This window comes from Microcebus murinus, chromosome 16, assembly GCF_040939455.1.
Source record: "Microcebus murinus isolate Inina chromosome 16, M.murinus_Inina_mat1.0, whole genome shotgun sequence".
NCBI lineage: Eukaryota > Metazoa > Chordata > Mammalia > Primates > Cheirogaleidae > Microcebus > Microcebus murinus.
In genome coordinates, this window is record NC_134119.1 from 46170014 (window position 1) to 46193782 (window position 23769).

Genomic DNA, 23769 nt, shown 5'->3' on the forward strand with positions numbered 1-23769 from the left:
ATTTAATGTAAGATATCTAAAATATTATATGAAATTTCAAGAACAATTATTAATATGATAATTTGCTATAAACATTCGAGTGCAGATATCTTTTTTATAGAATGTCTTTTGTTCTTTTGGGTAGATGCCCAGTCATGGGATTGCTGGATCAAATGGTAGTTCTACTTGTATTTCTTTGAGGTATCTGCATATTGCTTTCCACAGAGGTTGTACTAGTTTGCAATTCAACCAGCAGTGTAGAAGAGTTCCTATAACTCAACATCCATGCCAACATTTAGTGTTTTGGGACTCTCTTATAAAGGTCATTCTCACTGGAGAAACGTGATATTTCATTGTGGTTTTGATATGTGTTTCCATTATGATTAGAGATGTCGAGAATATTTATAGCAGCAGAATTCACAATTGCAAAGATGTAGAAACAACCCAAGTGCCCATCAATCCATGAGTGTATTAATAAAATGTAGTACATGTATATCATGGAGTTCTATTCAGCCACAAAATCCAATGGCAGTCTAGCATCTCTTGTATTATCCTGGACAGAGCTGCATCCCATTCTACTAAGTGAAGTATCCCAAGAATGGAAACGTAAGCACCACGTGTACTCACCATCACATTGGTTTTCACTGATCAACACTTAGGTGCACATATAGGAGTAAAATTCACTGGGGGTAAGGCAGGCTGGTGGGAAGGAGGGGATGGATGTATACACACATAATGAGTACGATGAGCACCATCTGGCAGATGGACACGCTTGAAGCTCTGAGTCAGGTTGGGCAAGGGCAATGTATGTACCCTAAACATTTGTAACCCCATAATATACTGAAATAAAAAAAATTCTAGACCTCATTAATTCTCTTTCATGACATATATGATAGACATATCCTTCATTTTTCTCCACCCACTAGTTAATCAAATAAATATAGATGAAGCCTCCTGAATCATACCTCTAAATAATAAAAGATAATTTATGTTCTTCTGGGTGTTGGGTGTCTACACTATGTCTTTAGAGTTTCATGTATATCATTTACACTTGGAGCATGTGTCCATTTGGACTGGCCCCATTGCTAGCATACCATGGCCACATGTGGCTGGTGGCTGTGGTATTGCTCAGCCCAAAATTAGAGTATAGGGTGGGGGGCAATGGGGAGCAGTGAGCAATAATTAAGATCAGGGAGTAATAGACACTCTGTTGGAAGTGAAATAGAAGGTGGAGAGAGACAGTTGGTGCCACTGGAACCTGTTCATTCAGGGAGGTCTGTGTGAGCCCTGGAAGGACAAGAGTCCTGCTTGACCTGGAAATAAGAGCTCTGGGCAGTGGGCACAGCCAGTGCAAAGGCCCTGAGGTGGGGCTGGGCATACCTCTTCTGTAAGGGGGGGATGGGGGCGCTGTGTTTTGGAACCTGACAATACCATGTGCCTGGGGCTGGGCTAGCAGGGGGCAGGGAGACCCCCAGCAGGCAGTGGGGGACAGTGAAGGGTGCCCACAGGGATGAGCACACTGGCCACTCTCACTTGTCCTCTATGACAGCTGAGCTGCCAGACCTGGTCCTCTGTGCAATGCTTGGGAAACTCACCTGTTTTTTAAAACATCACCTTGTATTAGGTATAAGTTATATACAATAAAATGTCTCATGTTATGTGTGCAGCCTGAGGAATTCTAGAAATGCATAACCAGTGTTACCACTCTGCCAAGATCTAGAACATGAGTACTGCCCCAGGCAGTGTCCTCCTGTCCCTGCAGTTGACCTCATGGCCACCTGTGGTGGGAATGCTTATTCCCAATTGTTTATTCCCATACTTTCATTTCCCATTTGTTTATTTCCCATTTATCCATTTTATTTTGACATATGCATATATATGCTCCCAACTTTTGCTAATTTTAATGTAGATTGTTTCAAGTGTTTGAATTAAAGAATTTTTAAAAATATATTCTGAATAAAAGCATTTATATCACCTGTGACTTGCTCATATTTTCCCAGTTGGTGTTAACTTTTGGTTTTCTTAATAGTATCTTTTAAAGACTGAACATTTTTAAATTTAATGAAATCTACTTTTTCAGTATATTTTTTATGGATCATACTTTTGGTGTTTTAGCTAAAAACAGCCTCACCAACAAACCTAAAATCATGTCTATTTCCCCCTATAATATATTATAGTCTTTTAGTTTTAGATTTTACACTTTAGTCTATGGTCTATTTTAAGTCCATTTTTGTTAAAGTTGTGAAATATGTATCAAGGTTCATTTTCCTGCATCAGCAGATCATATTATTACAGTGTCTCTTATTGAAGAGATTGTTCTTTCTTTGGGAATTGTCTGTTCACCTTTGTCAAAACCCAGTTGAATATATTTCTGTGAGTCTGTTTCTTGAATCTCTTTGTATTCCATTGTTCTATGAGTCCAGCCTTCCACCAAAACCACACTGTCTTGAAGACTGTAGCTTAATGGCAAGCCTTGTGATCAAGTAGGTTGTATCCTCTAACTTTGTTCTATTTCAGAAGAGTTTTGGCTCTTCTAGTACTTTTGCTTTTGTATATTTTAGAATTAGCTTGATGATAATCTACAAAAGAAGTCCGCTAGCATGTTCACCTGCAGTACAGTGAATCTACAAACAGAAATGGGGAGTGCTATCTTCTTAGCAATATATAGACTCTGAATCCCTAGGTATGTCATGCCTCTCTTCTTTTACTTAAATCATCTCTTATTTCTTTCATAGATATTTTGGAGTTTCCAGCATACAGATCCAGCACTTCTTTTGTTAGAATTATTCCTAACTATTTGCTTTTATTTTAAATAGTAATTTAATTTAAAAATTATTTAACTGTTCAGTTATGATACGTTATTGTATAATTGTACATAATATATGCTGTAATAGTGTATTGGCCTTTGATACTAAAACATTGCTAATTTTAATCATTAGTTACAGAGGCTTTTTTGGATATTGTATGTTTCTGATAAAAATCATTCATTTTAATCACAAATAGAGTCAGTTGCATTTCTTCCTTTTTAATATGCATGCCTTTTATATCTTATATCTGTCTCATAGCACAGTGTAAGTCTTCTAATACAATACTGAATGGGAGTGACTTGTTCCAAGTCTTAGGAACGAAAATATTCAATCCTCAGCATTAAGTATGTAGATCATAAAACATATCCTTTATTTGGCTAAGAAAATTCTCTTTTGTTCCTAATTTTCTGACAGGTTTTACCAGAAATGAAAGTTAAATGTTATTTCATGCTTTTTCTGCATCTAATGTGATTGTTAAAATAGGATTTCTACAGTAGATTTCTTTGAATTTTGAATTGTAAATGAGCCTTGTTTTTCTCATTCATAATGTATCACCCCAGTTAGATAGATAAACGTATAGAGTAGCTCAATATCATGTGGTAATTAAAAAAAGTGTTTCTCATCTTTGATCATGACTGCTATTAGTCTATAGTTATCTTTTCTCATAATACTATTTTTTGGTTTTGGTATTAGTGTAATGCTGGCCTTGTACCACGAGTTGGAAAGTGTTTCCTTCTATTCTTCTGAAAAAAAAATGGGTACAGTTGGAATTATCTTGACTTTAAATATTTGTAGAAAACCGAAACAATTGGTGACTAGGTTTTGGAGGAAAGATTTGATTTGCAAATTCAATATCTTAATTGATTTAGATCCTTTCAAGTTATCTATTGCATCTTCAGTGAGGTTTTGTTGTATGTCTTGAGTCTATCCAGGAGTTTTTAAATCTCAGTTATCAAATTTGTGTGTGTAGAAGTGTTTGTAGTAGTATTACTTTATTATCCTTGTAATAATGATAGAGTGCATTGATAATCTCTCTTTTAACTGTGCTATTGGTAATGTGCACCTTCTTTCTTTGTTCTAATTAAATCTTAGTTGATCTTTTCATAAACATAAACATGCTATCAGTTTTTTTGATTTTCCTCTCTCTCTGTAATTTTAATTTCACTAATTTCTGCTTTCATTGTTGTTAGTTATTTTCCACAGTTTGCTTTGGTTTTAAATTAATATTCTTCCTCTGAATTCTGCAAGCAGTATTTCAGGCCACTCATGTAGGATCATTATTTTTTTCTAATGTCCACATTTAATATTACGAATTTTCCTCTAGGCAAATTTGTGCTTCATCCTGCAAAATTTGATACGTAATAGAGTAATTTTTATTATGTTTAAAATAAGTTTAATTTAATTTGACACTTTCTCTATGTCCCATTGGTTATTTACAAATGTGCCACTAACTTTTTATAATTTGAGAATTTTCCAGATATATTGCTTAGAGATTGATAGTTTAATTCCACCACACTCTAAGAATACATTTTGTATGACCTGTATTCCTTAAAATTTGTGAATGTTTGTTTAATGGTCAAAATATCATCTACCTTAATGATAATTTCTCCATGTTGACTTGACAATAATGTGTTCTGCATGCTGTGTAGAGTGTAGTAAACAATTAATTAGGTCAAGATGTTTTATGTTGTTATTCAAATAATGCATTTATTGACTTTCTGCATAGTTGCTTTGTAATTTATTAAATTACAAAGGGGTGTTTAAGTCTCATATAACTATGAATGTGTCTATTTCTCCTTACTGATTATTTTTAAGCAATGGATTTTTTAAATCTCAAATGCATATTTTTAATCTCAATGCATTTTAAAGTTCATTTGTTAGGTGCATATTAGATTGTTATATCTTCTTGAAGAATTGGACCCTTTATCATTGTGCAATATGAATCATCATGATTTCAACAGGTAGATATAATATGATTTTGATGTTAAGAAAACAAATAGACATTACAAAATGATGTATCGTCAATGAGTAATTGGGCTATTTCTCTATTATTCTCTAAGGAGCAAGTTCATCCTAGTCAGGGTATAAAAGGTCTTCCCTACATTTTCTTCTAGGATTCTTAAGGTTTCGTGCCTTAGGTTTCAGTCTGTTTCCCATCAACAGTTGATTTTCGTAAGAGGTGAGAGGTGGGGATCAGTTTCAATCTTTTGCATGTAGGTATCCAGTTTTCCCAGCACCATTTCTTGAAAAGAGATTATTTTCCCCAGTGTATGTTTTTGTCTGTTTTGTCAAAGATTAGATGACAGTATGCCAATGGCATCATTTCTGGGTTCTCAGTCTTAAGCCAAAGGTCTATAGCTGTGTTCTTGTGCCAGTCCCATGCTTTTTAGGATACTATAGCCTTGTAGCAAAGCTTAAAGTCTGGTAGACTGATACGTCCCAGTTTGTTCTTTTGGCTTAAGACTGCCCCGGCTATACGAGATGTTCTCTGTATGAAAACACAGAATCATTTTTTCTAGGTCTGTAAAGAATGATGACGTTACTTTGATAGGGATTGCATTAACTCTGTAGATCACTTTAGGTGGCATGGACATTTAACACTATTGATTGTGCCAATCCATGAGCATGGTAGATTTTTCCATCTGTTTCCATCTTCTACAATTTCTTTTCTTAGTGTTTTTTAGTTCTCCCCATATATGTCTCTCGCCTCTTTCATTAAATATATTACTAGATATTTAACTTTCTTCAAAGCTATGGTAAAAGGTGCTGCGTTCTTTTATTTGATTGTTGGATTGACTGTTATTTTCTTATATGAATGCCGCTGTTTGTGTGCATTGTTTTTGCATGCTGATACTTCACTGAATTCATTTATAAATTCCTGGAGTCCCTGGGTTGAATCTTTGGGGTTTTCTAGATACAATATCATATCATAAGCAAAAAGTGAGAGTTTGATATCTTCCACCCCCCTATTTGGATGCCCTTATTTTCCCTCTACTGTCAAGTTGCTTGATCTAGGCAAAGCATTTATGAAGACGCCAAAGCAATCACAGCAGCAACAAAAATAAATATTGGGACCTGATCAAATTAAAAAGCTTCTGCATAGCCAAGGAAACTTTCAGTTAAGAAAATATGAGAAAATATATGCTTTCTACACATCCAATAAAGGGTTGAGCAAGAAACAATATAAAACTCAAAAAAATCAACAAGAAAAATGAACCCCATCAATAAATAGGGAAAGCACATAAACAGGAACTTTTCAAAAGAAGACAGAATAATGGCCAGCAGGCCGGGCGCTGTGGCTCACGCCTGTAATCCTAGCTCTTGGGAGGCCGAGGCGGGCGGATTGCTCAAGGTCAGGAGTTCAAAACCAGCCTGAGCAAGAGCGAGACCCCGTCTCTACTATAAATAGAAAGAAATTAATTGGCCAACTGATATATATATAAAATTAGCCGGGCATGGTGGCACATGCCTGTAGTCCCAGCTACCCGGGAGGCTGAGGCAGAAGGATCACTGGAGCCCAGGAGTTTGAGGTTGCTGTGAGCTAAGGCTGACGCCACGGCACTCACTCTAGCCTGGGCAACAAAGCGAGACTCTGTCTCAAAAAAAAAAAAAAAAAAAAAAAACAGAATAATGGCCAGCAAAGATATTAAACATTGCTCAACATGTCTAAACATTAGGGAAATGCAAATCAAAACCACAAAGAGATATCACCTAACTCCAATGAAAATAGCCTATATCAAAAAGTTCCAAAATACCAAATGCTGGCGAAGAAGTGGAGAGATGCATACACTCCTACACTGCTGGTGGGACTGAAAATTAGTAAAAACCCTGTGGAAAATAATTTTAGATACTTAAAAGAGCTAAAAATAGAAATACTGTTTGATCCAGCACCTGCACCACTAGGCATCTACCCAAAGGAACAAAAGACATTTTATAATAAAGACATCTGCACTCGGATGTTTATGGCAGTGCAATTCACTATTGCAAGCATATGGAAACAACCCAAGTGCATTCAATCCATCAGTGGATTAATCAAATATGGTATATGTATACTATGGAATACCATTCAATTACCGAAAACAATGATGATCTAGCATCTCTTATATTATCATGGATAGAGCTTGAGCCCATCCTTCGAAGTGAGTTATCACAAGAATGTAAAAATAAGCACCACATGCACTCACCATCCAATTGGTACTAAGGGATCAACACTAAGGTGCTCATATGGTAGTAATATTCATTGGATGTTTGGGAGGTGGGAAGGTAAACTCACAAGTAATGGACGCAGTGAGCATTGTATAGGGGAAGGGCACACCTCTAGCCCTGGCTTGTGTGAGGCAAAGTCAGAACTCATAACCAAAATGTTTATACTCCCATAACATCCTGAAATGTAAATAAATAAAAAAACAGTAGGGTCTAGAGCTGTACTGGACAGAACAGAGGATACAACTGGTGGTATTGAGAGAGGACTAATTTGGAAATAGTAGTATAGTACTTTTGGATTGAGCTAATTGCATATTGTCGTGTCATAAGATTACTTATAGGTTTCATTATATATATACATTCATAAATTTGATGGTTATAGTTTCTTTCATTCACCTCTGCTGCTATTCTGAGCACTCTCATTAGTATGTCTTTTTCCACCAATGTAAATACTGTTTTTGCTTTTGACTTTGCTTTTAAACTTGAGTCAAAGACTATTTGCAGTTCAATTTTGCATTCATAGAAGAATAAGAAACTGTTTACTGTTTTCAATTCAGTGCTACAGTGAAGTTTTTATGTTGAGATGGGAGAAGCAAAGTGAAGAAAAAATAGATGAAAAAAATAAATTATTGATCTCCTTAATTCTTAAAACTTTAATTCTTAATACTAAACATTCTGGTATGTTAATCAAAATTCAAAATGGGAATTACATAAAAATTCCTCCAAATGTAATTTTTTAGAAGCGGCTGAGGAGAGGACAAGCATGAAATGATAGCAATTATCATAAAATGTAAGGGACTGTATGTAGAGTCTAGTAGAACTTATGGGACCACGCAGCCCCTGCTACCCTTGGGTGTTGAACAGGATTAAAAAGTAAATATCAAACAACAGTCACCTGGATCCACATCAGGTAAAGCAATGCTCAGATGATTGTGAATATATAATGTCAAAAGAGAACCATGAGCTTAGATTTATGAAGAAATTAAAATTCAAGTACAACTCCAGTATGGGTCTCAGTATCATTCACACTGTTATAAAGACCACAGGGCTGGGAAAGAGAATGATATTCAAAGACCTCAATCTTCCCTCATCGATGAGAGAAAGGGATTTTTCCCACACACGTAGCTTACCACTGCTACAGCCTACAAACAGCTATAACTGAGGAAACCACCACACAAAGGATGTCTATAACTGAACATTTGTCTAGAGCACAGACCCCATCAAAGCTCCCAAGGGCAAAGCGAAAGTTTGAGACCTGTCATGTGCAACAGACATAGCCTTAAGAATGAGAGGGAAGAAAAAGCCCCATTTAAACAAAAGAAAATCTAAAGTCAAGAAGCAACAGCTGCTCTGGAAGCAACAGAACTCTGGAAGCATAAAAAGTTAGATGACAGGTCACACCCAAGGAGCCAGATTAGCTCTGTAGCAATGGATCCTTAAATAATGACAATATTGCAATGACAGATAAAGAATTGCAAATATGGAATGTGAGGAATGTCAATGAAATTCCAGAGAATATTGAAAGCCAACTGAAAGAAATCAGAAAAGTCAAGAAATGAATTTAAAAATGAGTAAAGAGACATATTTTAAAAATCAGCACCCTGGTAAAGGGTATTTGAAGAAAGAATGAACATGATCACACCTGTGCTTTGCAAAGATAACTCTGCTGAAGGAACAGGGATGGCAGAGAAAATTGTGTCAGCAAGAACATAAATGGGCTCCCTTGAGAACTGGTTGTATCTTTATATGTTGAAATGACGAAACAGCCACTAAAAATCATCATATTAAAGGACATGGATAGTATATGAAAATAAAAAGATCAGCAATTAAAGATCATCCTAACGGCATACAGCAAATGAAGAAACATTCATTCAAAGACATCTACTATTTCTCAATAACATCACAATTTCTTCCCTCCTTCACCACCACAAGACCCAGGTCAGCTTGAAGGAAGCTCTACTCTGAGCGAGTGTGGCCAACAAGACAGGGATCTCTATCTGATCTCTCTGTCAAGCCTTACATAGCTTACCAAGAGGGGAAGACCACCAGATTTTTCATTTTCTCCAACTCCAAGTTAAAGATCTCCTGGTGAGTGAGGCCAAGAGGTCGGGCCTGCCTCTTGCCTCCCAGACCACCCTCAGGGTGGAGGCTGTGTGCAGGCAGGGTGGGATGCCCACGCTGGTGCTTGGCACCTTCACCGTAGCTCACTTGTAGAGTAAAGGCTGAACACTGTGGAGGAAGAGGACTCCACAAAAATAGCCCCCTGGTCACAAAACAAATGAACAAATTATGGAAGGAGGAGGGAAATCTGTATCCAGATTTGCTATAATACGTTACCTACGATGTTCAGTTTTAACATTCAATATATAATAGATATAAAAACAAAAAGCTACGTGTAGCACCTACTCAGGGAAAACAGCAAACCCAGAATCTGCCTTTGATAAGGACCAGATGTCAGACTTAGTACACAAAACCTTCAGCATAGACATTATAAATATGTTCAAAGGACTGAAGTAACCCATGCTTAGAGAAGTAAAGGTTGGTATGATGATAATGTCATATAAAATAGAGGATATCAATAAAGAGGTATAAATAATAAGAAAAAAACTGACAACCTAAAATAAATGATTGAGGCAAAGATCTCAATCAATGGAGGTTTGTTAAGCCAAAGGTCGAGGATATGTCCAGGAGAAGCACAAGCCTCAGATGCATCTCTGACTGTTTTTCTGAAGGGGAATTTGGGAACTCAGTGTTTTCATGCAGAAAGAAAAAGGAGGAGAGATTTGGGCAGAAAGTCAACATCATCACATTCTTGTGAGACCTGATAAATCTATATTTTACAAAATGTTCCTTTGGGTGTGTCCTCTCACTCTGATTTTTCATACTTCTGTAGTTCCGCACTGATTCCTCCTCATCTTCCGCACCTCTTACTTCTTATTTTGAGGGTTTCTATTATTTAGATGGGACTTTGTGTTTCCCCCTCACTCTTTAGGTATTGTCTGTAGCACATGTTGGGTAAGAGTCGCTGGCTTTCCTTGTGGGTGCTTTGATTGGGGTCTAGGGTCTGGATGGAATTGAAAAGTAAAATAACTCAAAATTTAAAACTCACTGGAGGGGACCAACACATACAAATGGACAGAGGAAATAATTAGCAATAGTGAAGATACATTGATTGGGATTATTCCATATTAAAAACAGACAGAAAATAGAATGAAGAAAAATGGACATAGGGAACTGCTACGTATATCAACTATACACTTAGGAATACCAGAGGGAGAGAGAAAGGAGCAGAAAAATTATTACAAATATGGCCAAAAATTTCCATATTTACTGAGAAACATTAATCCACATATCCAGAATGGCCAATGAACTCCAAACAAGATATTACCTACTAGAGATGCCAAAGATAAAGAGAAAATCTACACAGCAACAAAAGCATCACACAGTAGATAGATACATGTAATTGATGTGATTCTCTCTAGGCAGAAGAGAGATAGATGTTGCTCAGGTTTTCTCTTATGATTTACTTTCTTTCTGAGTTTTCTAACTTAGGATGCATGAGGAGCCAAGTTGGCCACCTAGAGACACAGCTTGTGAGATCGTCCCAGCAGGAGAGCAGAGAGTTGGTCTGAGGAGAGTGGAGAAGGATTACGCTCAGATGTGGCACACAGGCACAGACAACAAAGGAGACCAAGGACCCCACCAAGAGGAGCTGTGAGGCTGAGAAAGAGGAGGATGGAAAAGAGAAATTGGCAGTGCACTCCAAATACAGGGCAGCCAGGAACCAGTGGAGGGGTAAGGGGTGTCCCCTACTCTACCCAGGTGCTTCAGGCCAGCGCCTGGACACAGGGCTCTGATCCCACGGGCAGTGACATGAGGGACCAGAGAGCCAGCATCCCTGCATCTGGATTCCTACTCCTCTGCACATCCTCCAGTCCTGGCATCCCCGAAAGTAATTTTGGCTCAAGCCAGATTGTAACCATGACCCCATCCTCTCCATAGCAACCAGAACAGTGATTTGCACTGAGAGACTTGTCTCCCCATGATGGGGGCTTATTCCCAGCCAAACCCTCCTCAGAGAGCATAGGCACGATGGGGGCCGCTGGGCAGGTTGCAGGGACACAGTGCCACACTGACAGGAGAGTGGAGCAGAGAGACTGCAGCCCCTCCCCACATCACAGCAGCCTCTGGAGCACTGTGTGCTGGGAGACCTGCTGTGCAGTGCGGGGGCGGGCTCCCAACTGAACTGGCAGGACAACCTCAGTTTGCAATCTTCCTGAGCACAGGTGTTTGGTGGGTTCACCTACTCAAGACTCGGATGGCAATGTAGGGATATATACAGAGAGGTCGGGTTCCAGGCTTGAGTGGCAAGAGAGAGGCTTCATGTCCATACACACTGGGAGGGTAAGGAGGAGCACAGAGGAGCAAGGGGCTGGGGGATGCTCCATCCCCCAAAACAGCTGTAGCATCACCATAGGGGAGAAAGCAGTGACACTGGGAATGAACTTACAAAGACCCGGGTGTCCATGAAAACTGAATGCCACAGGCTACAGGCTGACCTGGATCAGCAGCCCTTCCAGCATGTCTGCCACTCACTTCCATTGGGAATGCAACTTGATTAAGAGTCTCTTGAACCACCAGTAGTCCATCACTCAGAGTGTAGTCCTGGGGGACAACCTTATGGATAGAGAGGCCTACTGGCCTCACCTTGGGGTCCAGTGATGAAAAAGGGGTGATACAGGAGATCCTCCTATCAGCCAGTGTCATGCAGAGAGGAAGGGCAGCTTCCCTTTCACCCTGGGCCTTTATGCAACCTCATTCTGGAGGTATGGGCAAAATGGGAAGAGAAAGGGCAAAGAACCTCTCCTGCTTCTTCTGGCTGAGAAGGGGTCAGTTTGGGGTTTAGCCCAGCATAAGGGAAACAAAACCATTTTGCAGTCATCTGCAAATATCCATGGGTGCTGGGTTTGGGACCTAAGGTTGGTATGACAAGAACATTTACAGCCATAGCACAGTACTTAAGTGAACAGTGAACAGTAAAGTGGATGGTACCTAGCTTCAGGAACCCCTGGAGAAGTGATCTGAAGTTCTGGGAAATCCAAGTAAATAATCCCCAAAACCAATAAGATATGGGGTCATTAGTTGGACCCTGTTTTAACCACATAGCTTTTCCAGGAAATTTTTTTTCTATTCAGGTTTCAACTTTTCCTGAGGCACAGCAGGTAGTGTTGAACCTTGTACAGACTCCTTGTTTAGTCAACAGTAAATATATCACTGCCTGATTACCTAAGACTACCTGGGCTAGCCAGTTGAGGGACTTTTGTTGAGCCCTAAAGCTTTTTATAGTTTCCTCTGTGATCAGCCCTAGAGCCACAGACAGATTTCTAATCATATCTCTGTTGTCATATACTCTGTGATGGGGACTAGTATTTCTAGCAGGTTTTGCTACCAGGTGTCCTGGTATTTTCCTGCCAACTGTCTCTTTAGACATCCCTGGGGAATTTTATCTGGAGACTTGTAGTCAGAAGAGAAGTCAGGATTCAGTCCGAATTGTAGGAAAATATCAAAACCACAAAGAGCAGTGGGCAAGACTAGAATCTAATAACAGATGGACTATAGTTTTTTGGGTTTTTTTGTTTAATTTCTGAACCCTATTTTTTGAATCTCTGCCTCTCATTTTTATTAAGAATGAATCATAGTAGGGTCAATTTACTTGCCAAAATAAACTTTACTTTTATCATACTTGGCCTGATTATTTGTATAAAGTGCTGTAAGAATAATTATTAACCATATAGGCTTTTATTGCTTTTGAAATTGGCTTTGCTGGAACTTTTGCATAAGGAATCTCAAGTTAGACCTGAAAGCTTCTCAGGTCAAGCCAAGGATTTATCCTTGCCATTAGGTGCGTGTCTGAATTGGGTGAATGACTCATTTCTCAAGTTCCTAACGTAGCATAGGGTTCCTAGACCTGTCAGAAAGTGACATTCTTTACTCACCACAGATCAGGAAATGTTATTGGTGAGGTACCTGACCAGTCTCTCCAAAGGCCTTTTTATTGGCTTTATAAAGTCAACCTTAATTTCTTAATGCAGTCTGGGCACCTCTGGCAATATGGCATTCAAGTGAAACTCTTGGCAACTTAACCTGTGTCTTCCTGTTATAGAAGAAATTAGATTCTCATTGAACTTTTGCAAATAAGTATATTGCCACAAGTTAAGAATGCTTACAAATATTGTTCAGTCTGGAGTAATCAAGTAGAGAGAATAATGATTTAAATTTTGCTTACAAATATATACTTTGTTGTAAGCTATAAATAGCTCAAAACAAGAAAAAAGTTTTCTTGACTTCTGGAAAACAATGCACAAAAAGAATCAGCAATGTTTCAAACAAAAAGGTATAAAACAATTTAGTTAGGTCCCAAGTAATAAATTTCTATTCTGTCTGAGGTTGGGTTAGTAATACTCAGGGACATATCAACAAAGTCCTAGAAGTTTGTTTTTTCTTAGTCCAATAGTATGTAATTTCCAAAGTTATCAGAAATAAGTATTTAAGAATACTTGTCAGTTCTTTTCATGATTTTCCTTGAAGAAGCAAACTTTGGGCTTAGCCAGTTCAAAGAACCATTCTCTGAGATGAATCAAAGTAAAATAATAATTGTCTCTGGATGACAAAAGTCTTAGACCATGGATAAAGAGACAATTTACAAACACAGTTGGTTATTTTTGTGGCAATTTAAAAAAGTAACCATAATTATTGAAAACATACACAAAGACATCAATATTTTACACTATGGAAACATATATTAATAACAAGTATAATGCAAGGAAAGTTATACAGAATTTCATATTTTACAATGCTTCCCATATGATTTTAACATGCCAAATAAGCTTAATATGTCTCTCTTAGACTTTCACTGGCCCTAATAGATAAAAAAGCTAGTTTAAAGTCAAAAGGCTAGATTAAGAATTTGTGCTTTGGAAAGTTTTTCAGATATCACAGGCTTGAAACATTTGTTCAAATAGAATTATAAACCATTATAAAATAAGGGTCATTTATTTAACCAAGAATGATAATCATCAAAAGATTCTAAAGGCAGTATAGAAAAGTATGTGGTTATAAACCTTAACCGTATTAAAATTTAGTTTTTCTAGTTAGTCAGAACCTAATGAAGAGAATACAGAGATTACCTTGTTAAAACATAACATGTTTGCACATTTTAGGCCAGGTACCCAAAAGTAAAAAAAAAACCTTCTGTAGTGCATTTTTTAATTATATAAGGAAACAGATTATAGAGTAAAGATGAATACATAATATAATTTCATTAAGAGCAAATATATGAACAAAACTTTGTTTCACAAAAATGTTTCTTTTTCATTATAGGCAACTGGATCATACACAAACTTCCATCATAAATTCCCTTTATAAACTTTATCCCGACCTGCATGGACCATCAATAAAACATGCCTAACAACTTTCTGATTTCTCCTACCATTCTGTTTCCCTAAATAACCAGTCATTTTAGGACAAAAATTTCCACACAGGATCCTTTCTCTACGTTATTATTCTCTTTTCTGTTTAATGTTTCTTACAAAGATACATTTCTATAGTCATCACCTTTGTACATCTCTTTCTCTTACTCACTAGTTACTTTCTATTTTTTTCTTTCTCAATTCATATTTTGATTCAATCTTTACATAACCTATAAATTAGAAAAGTTATATATATATTTAATAAGAACACATTTTATACTTCTTTTATACTTTTCCTTATTAAAAACTTATCTTATTTTTAGTACACTTTATGTATAGAATCACATGTATTGACTAGAATTCTTACTTTTAGTAATTTTAAATTTTAATGAAAACTTAAAAAGTCATGAATTATCTACATAAAACCCTTTTTGTGAAACAGGATCACAGGTTACCAAAAAATCACTTAGCCAAACTGATAATTCAAAGATTTTAAAAAACAAAAATCTTACTCTTTGAGAAAGGAGCAGAAAAAATGCATAGTTACAATGATATGAGCTACTGTGAACCCAAGTTTCAGCAGAAATTGACATGAAGCTTTTCTAAAGTATAATGTGCCAATGAATATACAACAGCATTTACAAAAAAGTACATTTAAACATAAGTTGTATAAGATTGCATCTAGTGCTGTTTTCAAGTCCGGTTCACCTGCCTTTGCACTTACTCAGCTCCCATTAGGTCCCTATCCAAGACTGGGCTCAGAGTTCTTTCTTTGGAGTCCAGGACACCACCCAGCATTCTCAGAAGAATCACACTTTCTTACTGAACAGGAGGACACACAGAAGGGCAGATGTAGCTCTCTGCACGTTCATCGAGCAGAACCACATCCTCAGAGAGCTCTGGGCTTCATCAAAAAATTTTCTGCTGTTTTTAGTGTGGTTTCCTTGTTTAGGAGCTCATTGTGCATCTTCTGAGACTTCAGCCCCCTCTTCAGGACAATCTATTGCACAACTGCACTTTGCTTCAGTAAAGCTGAGCAGCACATGGATGGCCACATGCTCTAGGCAAACTGATATAAAAAAATAATCTTTAGCAGTTCCCTGTCATCTTATATGTCATGTCTTGGGAAAGCTTGCCTGCTTTCCCAAGTAACATGCACAAAAGGTGTCTGTTGTTTGCTATTCTTAAGCTTATTTATATCCTAAGCTTAAAAAGCCACGTTTCTGCTGCAATTGGAGAAGGTCTTGTGTGCCCCTGAAGTAACAGCATGCTACTAACTTTCCGCCCAAAACTGTGAGTCCCAACACTCAGTGTGAGGCTCTGGGCTAAAATTTCTACTGTAAATGAAGAGAGGCCGCAAAGGGGCCACACGATCTGAGGGCCACCATGTCCCAGAGTGCAGCTAATTAGAGTCCTGAGGTCAGGTGTGTCCTATTCAGGCCATGGTGAAATCCTAGTTTATCAGACAGAGCACTTGGGCTTGTGCAGGGGCCAGTACACACATTCTTCTGCCTTCATGCAATCACACAGGGCTCCCACAATGCCCAGGCAAAGGGAAATGTCTGGGAGCAGGGGTGGCGCCTGTGTATTGCCATCAGAGCTCTGACCCTCAGGTCAGGGAATTTTATTTTCTCCAGGCTCTGTCATCAACCAAGGATCAGGGACAGAGGTTGCATCTTGATCAGGATGTGTCCCATAGCACCTCCCATTGGACCTTTGTGATTAGAAGAGAGGAAACAGGCTTGCAATGCATGGAGCCAGAAGCTAGTCTGTGGAAAATTAATTATTCCCACCATAACATCAAAAATTGTGAGTTGAGTGTTTGGCTTTTTTATTTTTTTTTGACTCCTAGGTAAAAAGGGAAGTTTTGTCTTATTGGAAATATACTCACTAATATGGTATGTGCAATGATTAGCACACCAGGCATTTATTTTTATTTTCACGAGAATTGGATGAGCTAGAATTTCTTCAATTCCACATTTGTAAGGTGCAGACCCATGTAGCCAAACTCCACGCAGCAAGGACATCTGCATGTGCTTCTGCACAGACCCGGCCGGCGTGTGGCATCTGTCCTCTCACCTCTGCCGGTCCCGATGGAGTCTGGCAGCTCCAAAGGATACAATATGAAACATTGCTGGGAAGAGTGAGAAATACATGATGTGCTCAGTGAGCATTGTCAGCTGAAGAGTGTTTAAGATCATTGGCCTTAAGTCAAGAAAGCCTAGGAAGTACTAAAATCTTATAGCTCATATATGAAAGGAAACTATCAGAGGCTTTTTAAGTTTGACAACCTGAAAAATTTGGATGATAAGATCAATTATGAGTTTTGAGGCAGAAAGAAAATGTTATAAACCATCAATTTAACAAAAGTATTGAAAGTGGTGAATGAAAAGACTGATTTATTTTTCTATTATATTTAGACCAAATGATTTTGTAATATCAGTGTGCTATGATGAGGTAAATAGGGATTGACTATCCAAGAATGAAATACAGGAGGAAATTATTACAGAGTTGTGTCAATAATTCATTAATTAAAATTTTATGTGAGTGAGTAGATATATCATGTACTAGGGAAGGAAAACCCTGCCCGTCCATCCCTAGGCGGGAGGAATAGATGAATGAGAACAGACCAGTTGCATCATGAACAGAAAAGCAAGGTTTCTCTCAAGCTGCATCTTTGGAATGTCCATTCTCTCTTCTTTTGCCAAGTGTCACTTTATTACTCAGTGAAAGATGTCCTTCCCTAGAATCAGGGGCCATCAGAAAATTCTCTATCAGTAAGTGAAACCCCACTGCCTGGGGAACTAGGTCCATTCTTAGAGAGAGACGCAGAATCTCAGAGAAGAGGATTCTGGACAGAAGGTTTCACATCTGGCTCATCCTTATGTGTTCTAAGGACATAGCCCCCAGGTCCCCTTTGCAGCCCAACCTGGAACTAGCTCCTTTACACTCAGCCCTGGGGTGCTGTGAGTCCAGCAAAATCCTGCACAGAGTGTCTTCCTAATCCTGTGATGACCCTCCTTTCTCTTTGTCAGTTGCCCCAGGTCCCGTAGTGTGAGTATTGTGTTATTGCAACAAGCCAGAGAACCCCAGTACATGGGTGATAGACTTAGTTGAGGTAGCCTGATTGTGCTGGAAGAAATTTTATTTTTCTGGATTTTGTGATGGTTGTAGTATTTATCAGCATTTTAAAACATGTAATTGGCTGTGATTGATTTTGTCTTCCTAAATAGTCATTAACTTCTGTGCTTAGTTTTGTGTTTGTAACACTGTTAGTAGTAATAGTCAGTAATACTGCTAGTTTTCATCTAGAGCTTCCCCCAAATCATATAAGCCTCAGGCCCCACAGCACCTGGGTCCACCTAGGGTCCTTGAGTGAGTGTCACCTGCCCTGGAAAGACCACACTGGCTGACTTCTTCGTCCTGCCATGGACTCATCCCTCCTCCACCACTGATTCATCTATGCTGAAGTGAGGAGGTTTCTAACCTCTGCAGGTTCAATCTTTTGCCACTGATTTGTGACTTTATTTTCACTATAGGCACTCCCAAAGGGGCATAGTATTTTGAAAGCTTGACCTAATGAGGATCCTCCTTATACGACTCCACATCCCCCATAGATTCAGGACACAGCCAGTGCCCTTGGCTTGGTCCAGGAGATGAACCTGCTCACCCTCTTGCTCCCCCACTGCTGCCCACCTGGGACACAGACTCTCAGGGTGAAGGTGGGGGAGCCTTGTGCACAGCCCCCAACCCCATTTGCCCAAAGACAGAGAGTGTTATCAGAAAAGGGATTAGTTAGAGGAAATCACTGTGTCTGCATGATAGTTGCTTGTGTCAAACTGAGGCAAACCTTGATCAGCTCACTGCAAGGGGCCTTCATCACTGACCCCGTTCCCTGGGCTTCTGAGCACCTGCTGCTCTGCCTGGGCCCCTTCTTCCCCACAGTAGCCTGGATTACTAAATCCATGAGGCCCCTGCACCCCACACCTGGATAGGATCACGCCCAGACTCAGACCTCCCCTGCTCAGGCCTCTGGGCAGTGCTTCTCTTCTCTCCCCCAGAGACTTGTTACTAAAGGCAGGGCTGAGGCTCTGCATGCAAGGTGGGCACGGAGTGGGAGCGCCTGTTCCCCTCACCCTCCCCGGCCTTCCCAGCACTGGCCTTGCTGGTGCAGCATGTGAGGGGCCGGCCTGGGGCTGTTTGGTGGACTCCCCTTTTCATTTCCCTTCAGTGTTCACAGCAGTGGCCGCAAGACTCCTTGTCTCTCTGACTGGTAGCATGGAAGGTATTTGCAAACCTGCCCCAGCCAGCCCTGAGGGCTGCACCCCGCTGTCCTGAAACAGCCAATGAAAGGACACTGTGGGGTGGGCCCTGTGTGCCTCTAAGTACTGTCACCTCCTGTCCAGGGCTGGGAAATACCCACTGTTCCAAGGCTTATGCTGACTCCCAGGTGGTGGTCTTTGAGAACTCAAGTGTAATTCTTAGAAAAAGAAGAACCTACAGCATGTCAGTCCCATTTGTGTCTTAATTTCTCTATCCCTAAGGTGAAGCTTGATGTGAGGACTTGCTTTCATGACTTGCTTGATGTGAAGTTCAGACAAAGGGCTGGTGGGTGTAACTGTAAAACCTTCTAGGGCACAAACTCCCAGCATAGGGCATGACCTTCCAGTGTAGGGGACGACTCCCGGGATGGACCAGGGCAGGTATGGCCTTCACTCTGGGATTTCTCCCATCTTTAGTTCTGGTTGGTGTTTCCCCCAACCAGTGACACAGACCAAAGACACACAGTCGCTTTTAGTCTTTATTTTCATGTAGGGACCTAAATAATTTGGGGGAATGAAGTGGACATAAATTGCTACTTATTAGTCTCTAGGGAACTCGATTAGAGAAAGTCAGTCCCTGGAGTGTGACCAACTCTGCAGACGTGGGTGGCATCTACTGCCTGGCCGGCCCCGCTGAGGCATCCTCCCTCCTGGCGTCCGTTAGGGCAGCAGTGCAGGGACAGGGCCAGCAGCCGGCACCTGCTCCACGGGCCCTTCACCAGGAGCCGCTGTAGCTGAGCACCCGGGTTCCACCCCTCAGGCTCTTGTCCCTGCTCTGAGACTCAGATGTGCCCGAGGTGGCTGCTCAGCCCCCTGATGGGCGTCTCTGATCTCAGTTGCCCATTTGCTGTCTAGACCGAACAGGACAAGGAGCCCTTCACAAAGGGGCTGCTCAAACCCTTTGTTTTTTTCCTTTTCTTTTGAGATAGGATCTCGCTGTGTCACCCTGGCTGGATGGGGACCAGTGGCACGATCACAGTGCACTGTAACCTCAATCTGTAGGGCTCAAGTGAGCCTCCCACCTCAGCCTCCCAAAGCACTGGGGTTACAGGGTGAGCCACCACACTGGTCTCAAAACCCCCCTCATGTGCACATCCCCAAGACAGGAAAAACTCAAGACGGAGCCAATGCTACTCTTTTATTAAAGGAGGCAGGAGCAGAGCGTGGTGTACCAGCGAGTCTGAGAAGCAGTAGGGAGAAAGGAACAGGTAGAGCCACTTGGCTGGGCAACAAAGGCCTCCTGAAGCCTTGTCTACCTGCCTCCCTCCCGGGGCTGATGCAGAGAGGAGACCTACACCAGGTCGGGGCCTCCGTGCCAGGGTGGGGAGCAGTACAGGGAGGTGAGAGGTGTGGGGATGATGGAGGGGTACAGCCCAGCCTTGCACTGATCCCTAGGCCTTCTGACAGCTGGAATTCACCAAGGTCAGTGAATCCTCCCAGCGAACACTGTAGATCTAAAAATAGCAGAGCTATTCCTGTGAAAGGGAAGCGAGAGGGACAATCAGTGCCGGTCACAGTTACAGGGTAGATGCCCAGCCATGGGATGTCAGGGTGGGGGCAAGGAAGCGGGGCTGAAACACTGGGCCACTACCAACCGCGCCAGTCCCAGGACACCCAGCCCGACTGTGCAGTCACTGCTCTATGGCCCTTCTAGGGCCCCAAGAGCACCAGCTGTCCCTGTGTCCCCCACCAATCACACAGGACTTCACTATCCTGCCCCAGCGCAGCCCTGGAAGGGGCAGCCTGTGCACAGCCACTGGAGCCAGAGGGTACAGGCAGGAGGAAGGCAGCTCTCTGTCCCCAAGCTCCCTCCACCTCCAGCCCCTGGGCAAGCTCTAACAGAGCAGAGGGAAGACCCAGGGAGGGGAATTTCACTGAAAGTGTTGGAGCACGGGGAGTGGCTGACAAGGGGAGTGTGGCTCTCCCCAGAGCAGAGACCTCACAGAAATCAGCTGGGGCCTTGGAGCGGCTGGTGTTGGGCGAGCAGAGGCCGCCTCGGAGGGCTTGGGCCACTTAGATGCCTCTGATTCCCTTTAATCTGCTCAGCATGGCACTGGCTATGGGCAGGGCGCCGAGGCTGGCACTGAACAAACCCTTCATCCTCCCCAACACCTAGTTCTGAGGCTGATTCCTCCAGCACTGTAGGTAACACCCCAGAACAAGCAGGGTTGTCATCTGAGTACCCCATTCCCAACTAAGGCCCTCTTTGCAATTCAAATTAGCCATGCACACGCACCCTCCCATCCTCCCCATATGCTCTCAGGAAGGCATGTATGTAAACTCACATGCACCCCTCACCCACAGGCATCTATGCTTGAACACCCACACTCCCCCACCCGCACTCCAGTGCACCTCCCCACACCTCTCTATGTCAACATGGACATGCATGCATTTCCTCACAATCTCTGTGCTTGCAAACACTCATGCATCCACATGCCTCCGTGTGTGCACACACACCCCTGAACGTGTGCGGGATCCCAGGAACACACACATCCCCCTCTGCAGTGCATAACTGGCCCCTGACCCACATCAGGCACATACCCTCTTCAGATGTGGCCTCGCCTGGGACAGTTGTCCAAGTAGGGCTGGGACTTGTTTCATGTGGTCCGGATTGTGTCCAGGTACAAATTAACAACGGCCTACACATGTACAAGAGCAGGATTCACCTACAGCACTGCCGTCATTTTCACACACACACAGGTAGTTCGCTGTTGCTGAGTTACTGCCTGTGCCCAGGGCTTCATGCCTACATTTGTGAGCTGCCACACTGTCACCTGCAGGGCACGCAACACCCCTCTCCTGGATATCAGGGTGCTGGGCCACAGGTGCTCCCTTGCAATTCACTTTCTGTGAACAACACGTACAAGGTGTCGCATGCAGCAGGACAGTGGAAGGTGGCAGCCAAGGACTAAGCCCTCACTGCATTCAGGAATGGCAGGCACAGTTCTGGGCAGCCAGCCCGGGTGGGCCAATACCCAGTCCCTGCACCAGGAGCACAGGCGTGGCCTAAGCAAAAATAAAGGATCCGTGTACCAGCAAGGATTCATCACATCCTGCAACTGAGGCCCAGGGACAGGGAGTGCTGATCCATTGTAGGAGGGCTGTTTTCCTCATATTCAGTCTCAGCTGACTTCCAGCCACCAGTGAACAGCCCAGCAGAGTCCCACTCACTGTATTTCCCCCAGATTTATATATTTCCTCTCTGGTTTGTCAGTTGGAAATGAGATGCTTCACACACATGGAGGGAGACCCATAGACTGCTCTCAATTGCCTCTGTTTTTAGTGTGATTTGCTGGCAACATTTCTCAAGTGCATCACACACCTGCGTGTCTTACATTTTAGTTACACAATAGAACTGACCCTCCCCCCCCCTCTGCACAGGGCCTCCCCCAGACACTGCATGTGAGAACTGTGGAGCAGCAGGGAAGAGGCGCTCTGTGATCAGAGCGCCTAAACCTTGCCCTGTGTATCTGCGATTCCTTCAGTATCAGTCTGCCCATCTTTCAAATGGGCTCCCAGGACTAATGATCTATAAGGTCTTGTGCATCACTCAAAATTAGATCCACCTTGGAGAGGCGCAGGCCAGCAGAGACCACAGCACCAGGGGGTGTACCTGAGGTTCCAGGGAGAGGACAGTGGCTGAGGGTGCAGGAGGAGAAGCGGGGCTGCCTGGACTCCCTGAATTTTGAGAGCAGGTGGGAGGAGCTCTACACGCTGGCGTGCCATGCCACCCTGTGCTGCTCTGTCGCTCTGGGCAGCTGTGCAATGGGCGCAGGACAAGCTCGGGCCCAGCAGCCCTCCCTACCCCACCCCCACCCAACCCCTTCTCCACGCTGACTGCATTCCCCTCTGCCAGAGTCTTGCTGTGCCAGGCTGGGGCTGGCAGAGGCAGGGTTCGTGCGTGGTCCTCTGCACCCCAGCAGGTGCTCAGCTGCCCATGGCTGTGGGTGGTGGTCTGCTGGGCTCAGGGTAAAGGACGCTCACCCTGGGGGCTACTCCCAAGGCCATGACATTTTGAGGCAAGCGTGTAACTTCTGGACCAGGTGGCCAGGCTCCTCGGGTGGCACCTGCTGAGGCACTCAGGGAGGAGGACATGCCTCCTCTGTGCGCACATTATGACCTGAATCTAGCCTTGAGGGGGCGTTGGGTTAAGCAACCGTTTCTATCCCACAAGTGGCCAGACACACTAGGAAAATGCCAAGGACAGGAAACAGACTCGCTGCTGAAACGTGACGGCGGCTGCAGGTCAGAGGAGTCTGAGGAGTCAGGGCAGGGGCCATGATGAGAGCCTGGGTATGTCCTTGAGTATAAAGGCCATCAGAGAGACAGCAAGGAAATCTGAATAAGTCTGAGCATGAGAAAATTGAATGTGTCAGTGCTCATTGGCTGGTAATGCTCTCTGTGGGGCAAACCCAGCCAGGACTCAGGACCCTGTGGGGAGTGGGCAGCACGCACCTGCTCAAAGATACGGAATAATTCATCCAATACGTTGTTGGATGAGTCATTTCTCCTCATGTTGTATTTGCTGATGGCAAAGTCCAGCTCCCGCTGCACGCCCTCATCATTGACATCTGCTTTCTCGATGCCGACCACCCCTTTGGAGTTCTTGGCCAGGGGCATGGCCAGGGTCACAGCCAGGGTCACGGCCAGGATAGCCAGCAGAAGCAGTGGGGTACGCAGGGGTCTGGCCATGGCCTGCTCAGATGCACAGTGAGAAGCTGGAGCTGCAGAGGAGCCGATGGTGTGATCCTGAGTTCTCAGCCCCCTCCTGCAGGCTGCAGCGCTTTTACCCTGCTAGGGCCCCCCCACCCCGCCTGCCACCTGGCTCGCTCCTCCTCTTCCTCCTCCATCTCCCTTCCTTCCTGCTCTTGACCTCACTCCCACCACTCCCCCAGTCCTCCTCCCCTCCCCAGTGCTCCCAAGCTAGTGTCGCTCTGTCTCCAGAGAGGTCACAGTGAAAGCAACATGACCTCTTCACTGTTTCCCCAA

General features: G+C 42.6%; 1 long non-coding RNA gene across 1 annotated transcript; it reads right to left on the reverse strand.

The window, feature by feature from the left end:
- Positions 1-19902: 19902 nt before the first annotated feature.
- Positions 19903-23546, reverse strand: LOC105860658 (uncharacterized). The gene is made up of 2 exons (XR_012912548.1): positions 22997-23546; positions 19903-20255 (listed from the first exon to the last, which is right to left on the reverse strand). It is a non-coding gene; the product is annotated as an uncharacterized LOC105860658 (long non-coding RNA).
- Between the last annotated feature and the right edge of the window lie 223 nt (positions 23547-23769).